The following is a 14,512-nucleotide window of genomic DNA, read 5'->3' on the forward strand; positions in this document are numbered from 1 at the left end:
TCATTTGTGGAGGAGCTGGGTATATCTAACGGGTTCCCTTATATTCTTTTCTCAGGTACTTGTGGAGTACCTTGTACTGCATTAACCACTCTTTCTTTAGATTTAGTGGCTATAATTGAGGTACCTAGTTCCCTTGAGGAAGAGATATCATTGTCTACACTTGGCTCCTTCACTTGGCTCATCATGTCTGCCTTTTTATTTGTCATGTCGATAACTTCACTTGGAACCAGTAAGGGCTCCCCATCTTGATCATCCTTGTTGATTTTCTCACGGGAGGGATAGGACTCGTCAAAGATTATATGAACACTTTCCTCAACACATTGGGTACCCTTGTTGTATATCTTGTAAGCTTTGCTTTGAGAAAAATACCCCAAAAAGATTCTTTCATCACTATTGGCATCAAATTTACCATGCTGATCCTTTCCATTGTTGAGAACGTAGCATTTGCACCCAAATATTCTTAAGTGAGTCAGCTTGGGTTTTCTTCCGTTCAGCAACTTATATGAGGTTTTGTTTAGGAGAGATATGATCATGCACCTGTTCCCCAAGTAGCAGGCAGTGTTGACAGCTTCATCCCAAAAGTTCTTTGCAATCCCATTGTCGATCAACATCGTTCTTGCCATTTCCTCAAGAGTTCTATTCTTCCTTTCCACATCCATTTTGTTGGGGAGTTCTTGGGGCTGAGAAGTTGTGGGTAATGCCATTTTCATTACAAAACTCATCAAATTTGGCATTGTCAAATTCTGTTCCATGATCTGATCTAATACATGCAACTCTAGACTCCATTTTCACCTGGATTTTCTTCACAAAGGCCACAAATACCTCAAAGGTTTCATCATTTATTCTAAGAAATAGAGTCCATGTAAATCTGGAGTAGTCATCCACTATCACAAAGATGTAACTTTTTCCTCCCCTAATTTGCACTCTCATAAGGCCACACAAATCCATATGAAGAAGATCGAGTGGCTTTGAGGTGCTAACATCCTTTTTAGACTTAAATGAGGACTTCGCATGCTTCCCTCTAGCATAGGCATCACAGACTTTCTGTACTTTGAAATTTGACATGGGTAGACCACAGACTAGGTCCTTCTGAATTAGTTTATTCAGAAGAGAGAAGCTTGCGTGCCCCAGTCTTCTCTGCCAGAGTTCAACATCATCATCAACAGCTTTGAGACAACTCAGTTCACCACTTTGTATAGACTCGAAATTAGCAACATAGATGTTCTTATATCTCTTAGTCACAAGTACCACTTCACCAGTTACTAGATTAGTAACTTTACATATCTTGGACAAGAACTCCACCTTGTTTCCTTAATCATAGATCTGAGAAACACTCAAGAGACTGTACTTAAGATCATTGACATAGTACACATTCTTAATAGAGTGACTGAGTGATTTCCCAACCCCGAGAATGTACCCTTTTTCCCATTGACAAAGGATACACTCCCTCCTTGCAGGGATTTTAGTGAAAGAAAGTCCATGGTGTTCCCAGTCATGTGCTTTGAACACCCACTATCCATGAACTATTGTTGACTGCTTCCTTTCAATGTTCCCTACACAAGGAAGTCAAGAGTTAGCTTTAGGAACCCAAACAAGTTTGGGTCCCTTGTAGTAGGCAAGAGGATAAATGAGCTCTCTTATTCCATGCAGGTAACATGCATTTTTTATGGGTGGTACCTGGTCCCTTTTTAGTAGTTACATTTTCAGCAAACACTTTGTTTTTCTGAATAGACTGGACTCTGGATTGACAATTTCCTTGAAATGCCCATTGTTCCTACAGTGGGTACATAGCCAGTTATCCGGTACAGTAATATACTTGTTATGGAGGTTGTAAGGAGTTTTCTCCCTTTGAAACCCTATTCCCTGCCTGTTTCCACCATTATTAACATACATGGCAGTGATAGCTTTTGGGGACTAGGTCCACTTGAGGGACTTTTAAAGATCATTTTTTAATCTTTCCAGTTCAGTTTGGAGATGCTTGTTTTTCTCAGTTTCAACACACAGGCTACTTTTCACAGCCTTCAACTCGTTTTCAAGCCTAATGTGTGCCTCACTGGCTACCTCTTTTCCTTTTCCAAAATTTCCAAGTCTAGACTCATTTCCTAGTCCCTCTATAGTTTCCCTCAGGTTTGCAATCACTATCAAGAGATCATCTCTCTCCTCCTCAATTTCAGTCACTCTCTTCACTAAGGCCTCTTTTTCTTTACTGAAATTCTCAATGGTTTCCTTATAGTCAACAGCTACAACCATTAAATCATCTCTTTAATATTCTATACTAGCAACTTTTTTAGTTAAAACAATATTTTATTTCTCCAAATCACTTATGGTTTCCTTCAGATCAACTACACACACTACCAGATCATCTCTAGTTTGTTCAGCTTCTCCTCGATCTAAGTTCAATGCATCTTTATCCTCCACAAGATTGTGATAGGCATCAATCAATACAGTAGCTAAAGACATGAGTTTATTAGGGGAGTAGGATTTCAGATTTCTCTGAACATCCTGAAGTTTACCTCACTATTGTCATCATCCTCATCATCATTTGATTGGGCCGTCAAAGAAAATATTGAATCATATTCATTTTCTTCACATTCAACTGCCATCATGGAACTATAACCTGCATCAGTTTCTTCTTCAGACTCACTAAAGGAGTCTCCCCATGCTACAAGAGCATGTTTCACCACATTGTCAGCCGATCTCTTCCTTTTGAAATGCTTGTCAGGAACCGGGTTCCTCTTTACTGCCTTATCAGGATTGTATTTGGAGTGTTCTTGCTTCATGAGAGGACAATCTTTGATGAAGTGCCTTGGCTTTCTACACTTGTGGCAGAGGTCATATTCTTTGGTTTGCTGGAGTTGCCCCTTTTTAGTATTCTTTCATTTCTTCTGACCATCTTCTGAAACCTTTTGGTTAAGTAAGCCATGTTACTATCCTCCTCACTTGAGTAATTACTTTTAGCTTTGAGTACCAGGTTCTTTTCCTTTTTTGGTTCTCTTCTTTCCTTGTCTATCTTTCTCTTCATCTCGTAAGTTTTCAGATTTCCAACCAGCTCATCTATGGTCAGCTCTTGCAGGTCCTTTGCTTCAGTAATGGCATTCACCTTACTCTCTCATGAACTCAATAAAATACTAAGGATCTTCCTCATGAACTTGTTCCTGGGAATGATTTCACCAAATGAGTGTAGCTTATTTATGTTGGAAGTGAATCTTGTGTGCATATCTTGAATGAACTCATCGTACTTCATCCTAATGAGTTCATACTCGGTGGTGAGCATATCAATCTTAGATTGCTTTACTTGAGTAGTTCCCTTATGTGTTGTCTGCAAAGCTTCACATATCTCCTTAGCACTTTCACAAGCTGAGATCCTATTGTATTCATCAGATCCTATTCCACACACCAAAATTTTCTTGGCATGGAAATGTTTCTCCATAGCTTTCCTGTCTGCATCGGTGTATTCTTTTCTGGTCTTTGGCATCATCAATGGAAGATTCGTCATTCTTCGTTGGGATATAAGGACCATCACATATAACATCCCACAACTCAAAATCTTCAGTCATGATAAAATCATGCATTATTGTCTTACACCACCTATAGTATTGCCCATTGAACCTAGGTGGTCTATACTTAGATTGACCTTCTTCAAAATTTGGTGGAGCAGCCATAAGGATCCTTCCTAGGTGTAGCCTGATATGAGGAACCCGCTCTAATACCAATTGATAGTTTATATGAGTCCACCAAACTATAGAGTATTAGGTTCTCTATGAGTTTCTATTGAGAATACTACTAAAACAGTAAGTAAATAAGACATGGAGTTTTATGTGAAAAAATCCATGCTCAAAGGGATAAAAAACGCTGACCTACACTGGAAGGATTTCAACTTCACTATAAGCAACTTTTAGATTACAACCTATGAAATCTAGGAATTAAACTATTAATCCCTCACTAACTCGTAATACACTTATTACAAGCCGCTTTGCAATACACCTATTGCAAAGACTTCAACTCATGACTAACTCTAGTCACAACACAAACACAAAGGGTTTATGGTTTTACAAAGCGGTTCCTAAGCAACGCTTCTAGCTAAGCAATTTAGGAATTACAATGAAGAACAATTACAAAATTACAACTCAACTAAAGACAACAAAATAATAGATTTTGGAACTGGTCCGCAGTAGCGTTTAACTTTGTTCTTGAGGCACTTGGGAATTAAATTCGCTGTCTCTGAAGGCTTGAATGCTTGAAGTGAATTCTCAATTTTTGAAGTGACGTTTTGTTTTAATAATCTTGTTAATACACGTTTGATGACATCAGTTGAATGATGTAAGCACTTGGTTGGTCAAAGGACAAGTGACTGCATTACTGTGTTGCACTGTTTCTGTGGCAGTCATTTTTCAGCTATACACAATTAACTTTTGTACTGCTGTCAGGGACACACAAGGGATCAGGTCCCTGAGTTGGTTCTCTGTCTACTACAATTGCAGTAGTTCACATTAGTTGGAGTCCTAGCTGGAGTCCGTTGATTAGCAATGTTTACCAAGTGTGTCAGGTTCTCTATCTGGTTCTTGACAATAAGTTTGTTAGATCATCAAAACATAAAATTAAGATATTAAAAACCCATCACATATATATTACGGACTTTTATATTAAATATACCACTGATTTAACTAATAAATATTATAATGGCAGTTACTTTGTGGGTTCTTATGAGCAAGCTGTTGTTTATCCCAAGTTTTCAAAGTGGTTTAAAGAATTTGTAAGTATTACTTATTATTTAACATGATTTTTATTATATGTAAATTAATTATATATATTTTTAAAATTTTAAATTATATTTAATTATATATATAGGTTCATGATCCAGCTAATGGTATTAAAGACCCATTTTTACGTGATATAGCTTGGGGACCTGACCCTAAAGTAAGAATGATGTCTAAATACTTGGTCAATGGGTACAAGTTTCATATAGGAGAATGATCTAATGGAAAGAAAACCAACAATAGTGGAGTGTGGGTGAAAGGTGATGGAGATGTTGATTATTATGGCGTGCTTCAAGAGATTTTGGAATTGGAATATGTTGTAGGTTGGCTGAAGAAAAAGTTGGTACTCTTTCGATGTAAATGATATGATCCAACACCAAATAGAGGTACAAAGGTGCACGCTCAATACAAAATAGTTAAAATTAAACACACGGGACAATATAGACTTTATGATCCCTTTATCATTGCACAAAAGGTAAAACAAGTGTATTATGCTCCTTATCCTTTGAGCAAGAATAATTCTGCATGGCGGGTAGTTTTAAAAACAAAGCCCGTGGGTAGAGTGGTAGTCGAAGATGCATTAGATGTGGCATACCAGAATGACATTTCAATTGTTGAATCAATAGTGGATGATGAATTAGCAGATAAATTACAGCATAATGAAGGGATATATGAAGAATTTGATCCTTCTGTCCTTGCTACAAATGAGGACGAAGATAGAAGTGTTGAACATGAAACAAATGATGAGGAAGAATTATTAGATGAAAGTGAAACAGGCGATGATGAAGACTTAGATGATTACTATGAAGATAGAGATTAGGATTGACTTGTTATTCTTTTTTAGATTGTTCTTCCTTTAATTATTTAATATTTTGCAGACTTGTTGTATGTTTTTTATGACATGTTAAACATTTTATGTTATTCCTTTAATTATCTATTATGTTGCAAAATTATTTTATATTTTTATGACTTGTTAGGTTGTTTACTTATTTCTTTAGTTATATAATTATTATTTTTATTTACTGTCACTTGTTATTTTTTTGTTTTGTATTTTATTATGATTATATTACATATATGGCATCTAAGGGGAAGGAAAGATGAAATCTAAGAAGAAAATACAATATGTTCCAACTTCCTCAAGTATGCCAAATATGAGTCATCCTCTTCTTCATCCTCCTCAGTCGACTTCGTTGCCATCTACCATGTTCACTATCCCTCCTCCATCTAATAATTTAGTTCAGTATTATTCTATGTTTGCTAAAGAGTCAAAGTAACACCATTTTTAACTTTGTACCTACACCTTCTATACCATCATCTTCACCGGGCTTTCATGGTAGTCAGCATGGTGGCTCACCAGCTGCTGCACCCCCGGGCTTTTATGGTAGTCAGCATACTGGCTCACCAGCTGCTGCACTCCTGAGCTTTCATGGTAGTCAGCATGCTGGCTCAGCAGCTGCTGCACCCCCAAGCTTTCATGGTAGTCAGCATGATGGTTCGTCTTTTGTTTCTCCATCATCTTCCAGTCCATTATCATCATCCATTCCCAGCATATCTAGGTTGGATATTGGAGGCTCTCACCTTGCTACATTTAGTGCTGCTTATGCACCATTTAGTAGACGCAGGCAGAATCTTAGAGGGAATGTACAATTTGATAGTTATAATCGATTGATAATCGTCCCCCACGAGGTTGGGTAAGAAGGTTCTTAATTTTTATGTTTTGAATGTACTTTATATATGTTAACATTAAGGAATATTTATTTGCAATTAAAACTTTTGAAATTTTAAAATGTTTATTAATTATATATATATATGTTAACTTTACTGCAGGTTTTTGCCATCCTTTTAGACTACACATTTGTTTACAGATTCTTTGAAGCCATTTTATCATGAGCCATGGAATTCTTGGAGAAAGATACCTTACAGCATCAGAGAACAAATGTGGAATCAATTTAGGGTAAATATTAATTATATTTATTTAATAATTATAGTCTTCATATAATGTTATATTTTTATATTACAGACAAAGTGTACATTTCATACTCAGCATAAAAGTAAAATAAATAGTATTTTCGAGAAGACAACTGGTATAAGGATTAAAGATACTATGTTCACTGCTCGAAATTTGGGTAAAATGTCGGAATGGTTAATAAAAGATGTTTGGGATAAACTTCTTGAGAAATGGAATACCCCAGGATGGCAGGCAAAAGTGAACAAGCAAAGGCAAACCGTGCCTATAGTAAAGGTGGCTCGTTGCACACAGGAGGTTCGATTACTTTTGAGGCCCATAAACAAGATTGGTAAGTACTTATAAAAATTTTCTTAGTTTTACATATAGAATTTTACATTTGTAATGTCCAACTCATACTTTTTGTTATGAAGGAAAAGGAAAGAGAGCGAGATATGAGTCACGTTGAAGTCTTCGAGGAGATGCATAAGAAAAAGAAGAAGGATGGTACAAGAGAACACTGGGTGGAGGCGCGTGTGTCAGACATATATGTAATATTCTAATTACATGATTATGTATGGTTTATTAATATTAGTTTGCTTACATAATAGTTATGTTTTTTATTTCAGGAAGATTATCATAAAAGGTTGGAAGAATGGCAACAAACTCAGCCTCCTTCAACTTAACCAACACCTGATGATATGGCTTCATTATGGACATAGACAGCGAGTGGAGTAAACAAAGGCAGAGTCTACGGACTACGAGTGCGTCGACCTACAGGTCATCCAAACCCATTCTTAGCCAAATCTTCTTCTTCTCAAAATAAAGAACAAATGGAAGATATGAGGTCAGAAATTTGTGATTTGAAGCAACAATTGGACTCCCAATACGGAACATTTGTTAAGATGTAGAAATTTATGAGAAAATATAGGCATGATTTATCTGATGATGAGGATGAACAAACTGAATCTGATGTGTAGTAGTTTAGTTGTGATGTGTTGGTTGATTGGTAAACTTGATTGTGAGAGACAACTTTATGTATTGTTTTTAAACTTGAATGTGGGCTACTATTTGGATATTTTTATGCCCAAAATTGTTAAGTTTAATGGTTTGTATAAGTTGTGTTAATGGTTGGCATTGTTGGTTTAGATTGTGTTAACGTATTGTTGGTTTAGATTGTGTTAGTGTATTGTTGGTTGGTATTATTGTATTCATGTATCGTTGGTTTAGATTGTGTTAATGTATTGTTGGTTGGTATTATTGTATTATAATAGTTTGACAGGTGGTGCAGCTCGAAATTGGGCAGAATTTTGCGTAGTTTTATACAAAATCCGACTGAATTCCGACAGAAACAGTCGGACAGCTGCCCAGATTTAACCATAAATTTCCAGATTTCCGACCGATTTGGTCGGAAATTTTAAAAAAATAATAATATTCAATTGATTACGACGGATTCCATCGGAAAGTAAATAAAATTCGGTCTGAAATTTAAAAATAAAATAATATTCAATAGTTTTCGACGGATTCCATCGGAAATTAAATAAAATTTAATTTTTAATTATTAATTTCCGACCGTTTTGGTAAAAATGTCTTTGTATCGATCTGCAAGATTCTACTAAACTTGCTTGTGACTCGTAGAACTTATGAATATAGAACTCTCATACCAACATTTCACAATCCAAATCATACCACAGGAGTCGTGATGACACCTAGTCTCTAAAACTAGGTAAGCCGATTACTTAACAATATATAAATAAACAGAACATGATATAATATGAAAGAGTACTAATATAATAACAGAACTAGAGTCAACACAGGTAAAAATAGCAATAGCTCCTCGAAACTAGGTAGTGCAAAGTCACGACCTCTAACTTAATCCATAATAATATCTCAAATATACAATATTGTTCGGATATAAAAATGACAGTATAAATATAAGGATAGGACTCCAAGGGGCTGCGACGGTCAATGCAGCTCTACCTTGAATCCTTACAGTCAAAAGCTCTCACTGCCTAGATCTGCTGCCTCTAACACCTGGATCTACATAAAAATATGCAGAAGTGTAGTGTAAGTACACCATGTCAGAGGCAGCTCAACAGTATTCGGGACCTAAAGCCAAACTTCAACGAGGAGGCCTAAGTTTTTCCATGTTTAAAAACTCATTTAATAAATTTTATTTCGAAGTTTATTTTTCTAGCTTTTTGAGATGTAAAATTTTTAATATTTTATTTATAATCGATTTCTTAACTAGGATTATATATATTTCTACTTTATAGGATTAATATTCAATTTTTTTAGGATTTCTTGATTTTCTAAAAGATCTATGTTAAACTCTCACCAACTTCTTCTTCTACTTCTTGGATTCCATTCTCTTCTAGCTCAATTATATTAGTGATTTATTTATCTACCATAAATTCTTCCTATTTTTGGGGATTGTATTAAAGTTTTAATTCTTCTCTCTTTATTTGGCAAATTCATATTTTCTTGTTGACATATTAAGATTGTAATAAACTAAAAAAGATAATGCATATACTTACACACAAAAAATATAAAAATAATAGATTTTAGATGCAAAGTAATAAGAAAAGTATAGGACAATTGAACCTAGTTAAACAAATAGTCATAGAGAACTTGATATTACTTTTGCTGCTTCAATATTTTTAGTGCAATGCCGGGAAACCTTGATAATAAAAGAGTTTGCAATTTTTTTCTGCTATCATATTTGATAGAATATTTTATGAGACAGTGGAGTTATAAGTCTAGAAAGGTTACAAGGAATATAAAAGATTAAGTAAAAACAAGTTTAATGAGAAAATTAATAAAATTAATGTGAGCCCTGTGATAATAATAAGAATATATAAAGGAGACAAGAAATATATTCACATGTAAGTTACTATTTGTATTCCCAAATTATCTATATCGGCCCCATAATTTCCTTATTTAGGAACGATATACTTTTCTTTTATATACTAAATATTTTTTAAAAAATTCATCAAATACAGATACATTTATTTATTAGTATAAGAAAATTTATTAAAAATTTATTAATTTCAGAAAAGTTTGTGGGCCCCGTAGATGTGGGGCCTCAAACAATTGCTTGAGTGGCTTTATCATTGAGCTGGCCATGCACCACGGTCGGCACCCAGTAAGTATTAAAACTAACCTCGGTGAAGTAGTGATAAGGTGCAAGTCGTGTGATACTCACTTATCAAAAACCTGTGCAATATTTCTAAAACTGCTATATATATATATATATAAAGAAAAAAATATAAACCATCTTGTAGAGCATAACTCATTGTAGAAAAACTCATCTTAGTCAACAAATTATCAAAAAAGTGGGGCATGTAATAGCATGTCAAATTAAACTAACAACTCGTTAAAAATACAAGACAAAATTTTTTAAGAAACATGTATGAAATAAAAATATCAACCCCGTTTCAACAAATAAACTATATCAAGAAAGACACTCTCCAATCATCACATAACATCACCAACAATGCCACCCTTATTTCGCCGTATGCATATAACAATGAAATGCCTCCCTTGTTTTGCCATATGCGCATATCGCCAGCCTTATTTCGCCAAAAGAAAACCAACAATGAAATGCCTCCCTTGTTTGGCCATATGTGCATATCACCACCCTTCGTCGCCAAAAGAAAACCAACAATGAAATGCTACCCTTATAATCCACACAAAATCAACAGTGAAATGCTACCCTTATATCACATACAACATCAACTGTGAAATGCCACCCTTATACTCCATACAACAACAATCAACCCAAACAACATGTCCACATGCACCACAATATCACAAAAAAATTATACCAAAGTTTTATCAAAATGTAAGCTCACAACTTGACAATAAAGTGCACAAGAATTTGAAAATAACATAAAAATACGGAGGGGTGTTAAACAAATAGAGCATGACTATGGCTAAGTTGAATGTAGCGTTCATGATCATGTAGTCACAAAGTGGTTTAAGCATATTTCATATAAAGTACATTATTGTTAAGGCATATTAATGGCCTACGGTCTAATCCGGTCATAATCCATGCGTAACACCCTTATACACGCTCGTCACCTCAAATAACACGAATGCGTCAATTAAGGCCAAATCATAAAAGGTATTCTTCCACACAAGGTTAGGCAAGATAATTACCTTAAAAAAGCCAAATCAATTCTCTAACAAGTCATTGACTCTCAAATCAGCCACCAAATGCGTCAAATCTAGCAAGATACAACTCAATAATAACAAACACGGCTATATAAGTTGATTCCAACTAATAAAGCTCTGATATTTATCAAAAATCAAAAATTCAACGAAAACGTCAATCGAACTACCTCCCGGAACCCGACGAAAGTCATAAATTTCGAACACCATCGAATACGAGTCCAACCATACAAGTTTCATCTAATTCCGACTCTGAATCGATGTTCAAATCCCCATTTTATGTTTTAAAAATGTTTTGCCAAAACGCCGATTTCTCTCAGTTAGATTCATCAATTAAATTCTAAAATCAAGGATAGAATCATGAGCACTAATAAAATTCAAGTTAAGAACACTTACCCCAATCTAAATCTTGAAAATTCCTTCCAAAATTACCCAAAACCGAGCTCCCAATTTTAAAATATGATAAAATGAGTAAAATTCCCGAAAATAATAACTTATAATCTCTGCCTAGTTATACACCTTGCGAATGTGGAATGTACCTTGTATTCGTAAAGCAAACAATCTCTACCAGATGTGACACCTTTCCTAAACATGACTAGAGCATCGAAAACGCGAAGGCACATGCTCTCTCCCCTTCGCAAACGCGCCCAGAGCTTTCCAGGAATGCGAAGAGAAAAACTCCCAGCTCCCCATTTCCTTCATTGCGAACACAATGCTTCCTTGCAAACACAAGGACATCAGACACCAGCAAAATCTGACGTTCAAAACTCATGGAAATGGTCTAAAACTACCCCAAAGCACACTCAAGGCCCCCGGAACCCTGTCCAATCATACCAACCAATCCCAAAATATAATACGGACCTACTCGAGGCCCAAAATCACACAAAATAATATCAAAATCACAAATCGCACCTCAATTCAAACTTAATAAACTAATCCAAATTTTTGAATTCCAAACTTGCATCGAACATGCCTAAACAACTTGAAATGACTCCAAATTTTACATACAAAACATAAATCACCATGCAAACCTATTCCAAGGCTCGGAATACTAAACGGACATCGATAACTACAAAGTCAACTATGGGTCAAATATATGACCTTCCAAACTTCCAAATTGCAAATATTTGCCAATTAGAGCCAAATCAACCTAGGAACATCCGAATCCAAATTCGGACATACATCTAAGTCCAAAATAACTTTCTGGACCTAACAGGACTATAAAATTCCGATCTAAGGTCAAGTCCACAATAGTCAAACTTTGTCAACACTTGCAACTTAAGCTTCCAAACTAGGGACTAAGTGTTCTAATTCAATCCAAAACCTCTCCGAAACCAATTCAACCATCCATGCAGGTCATATAACAAAAAATACATATAGAGGAAGCATCAAATAGCGGAATGGGACTTAAATAAACAAAACAAGTTGCTCTGTCATTACAACAGTACAATTTATTTTTACATTATTATGTGAGGATGAGAGTAAAAACACGAATGTTGGTGTCGTGCAATTGTCATGACCCAAAATCTAACCATATCGTGATGGCTCCTATCGTGATACTAGGTCAACCACTTATTTTCAAATACTTTATTTTAAAATAAAAACTTAAGGAAAATCATAATTTTTAATAGAAATTCAATACGATAGAAGTAGAAATCAAAATCCAGGGGAAAGAAATACATTCCCGACCTCGGATGTCACTAAGTCATGAGATAGAACTACTATATCTGTTCGAAATAATATGACCAACACAGTCTGAGAATATCATAATAAATTTGATAAAGAAAGATAAGGAAAGGAGAAGGAGGAACTGCGGTCGCCAAGCAGCAACCTCGCAATCTCCACAGAAAGTCTCCAACTCATGTGATCAACAACCACAGCTATCCCCCGAGATACCTGGATCTGCACACAAGGATGCAGGGGTAACGTAAGTACACCAACTCAGTAAGTAACAAGTCCAAACTATGGACTGACGGTAGTGACAAACCAAACCTCAACATGTTGCAACAGTTAATTGTACGAAGAAATAGACATGCTTGCAGTTCATGTAGTTTCTCAGCAGTAATCAATTATAGTATGAACGATACAGAGTATAAAGCTCAGGAACCTCTAAGTACCAATGCACAGATAGAATGATCAATGTTACGTATAGTACTTCCCCTCACAGTGCTCAACCACTCGGTATTGTATATGGCCTATTCGGCCCAGGAAAGATCCATCCCGGAATATTTATACATCACAGGCTATAAGTGTCACGACCCGGATTTCCCACCCTCGGGAGTCGTGACGACGCCTACTAATGTGAGCTAGGCAAGCCAAACATTTAACTACTTATTTTATTCCTCAATTATATCTTTAAAACAAATATAAGAAGATAAAATAAAAACAACGGAACTTAAATAACTAAGTGGAAGATAACAACTAAATATCTGAAATCTTCATCTATTACAACTTTTAAAACCTAAAGCACCAAAAACATGGTGTCACAGTGTCATAGACAGTCTAAGATTTACTACATACAAAGTCTCAAGAAAATAACAATACACTGGTTTTGAAGTAAAGGAAAATGAAACAGGAAATAGGAATAGAGAAGACGCTAGGGCCTACGGACGCCTGCAGGTCTACCATGGATCTCCGCGTGGACTGAAGGTAGCCTCCACACTACGGTCCAAAAGCTGCTCCGGGATCTGCACATAGTGTATAGTGTAGTATCAGCACAACCGACCCCATGTGCTGGTAAGTGTCTAGCCTAACCTTGGCGAAGTGGTGACGAGGCTAGGATCGGACTATCAAATAACCTGTGCAGTTCAAATACATATACAGCGGAAAGAAATAAAAAATAACCAGTCAATAAGGGAGGGGAAGCATGCTGTGGGGAGATAACAATTTTGAATAGAAAGACATCAAGTAATGAAAGAAACAATATAACTCGGATATCAACAAAGAATCAGAAATCAACAAATGCATGGCATCACCCTTTGTGCTTTTACTCTCGTCCTCACCAAAACAATCATATAATAAAAATGTGCACGGCATCACCCTTCGTGCTTTTACTCTCTTTCCTCACCATATAATCAATAAAATTAGCACAGAATGGTACATCGTGCGGCACGGTATCACCCTTCGTGCTTTACACTCTTTTCTTACAATAATACACGGTATCACCCTTCGTGCTTTACACTCCTTCCTCACAAAACAAACAATTCATGGCATCACCCTTCGTGTTTTAACTCTCTTCCTCACCCAAACAATAATCACAAACAATAGGGAAAGGGAATAAATGAAATTGCAATAAAGATCCCGACAAGGGAACAACAATTCAACAAATAAATACCGGCAAAGGAACATTATCAATAACCTCAACATCCCGACAAGGGAGATAACGAATAAATGAACAATAGCCTGGCAAGGGCGACAACATAATGATCTCTTCTCTTTCTCACTTTTACTTCACAATTCACTTCACAACTCGAGCCAATGCTCTAGAGGTTCAATTATCACTTAAACTTTCACATTTCGTTATACAACTTGCGCCAACGCTCCTCAATGTTCATAGGTCACAATTCCTTCCACAACCTTTACACAACAAGTAGAAACCATTACCAAGGCATGAAAGATGCAACAAAGTCACGATAAT

The sequence above is a fragment of the Nicotiana sylvestris genome, chromosome 4 (genome assembly GCF_000393655.2).
Source record: "Nicotiana sylvestris chromosome 4, ASM39365v2, whole genome shotgun sequence".
NCBI classification, from domain to species: domain Eukaryota; kingdom Viridiplantae; phylum Streptophyta; class Magnoliopsida; order Solanales; family Solanaceae; genus Nicotiana; species Nicotiana sylvestris.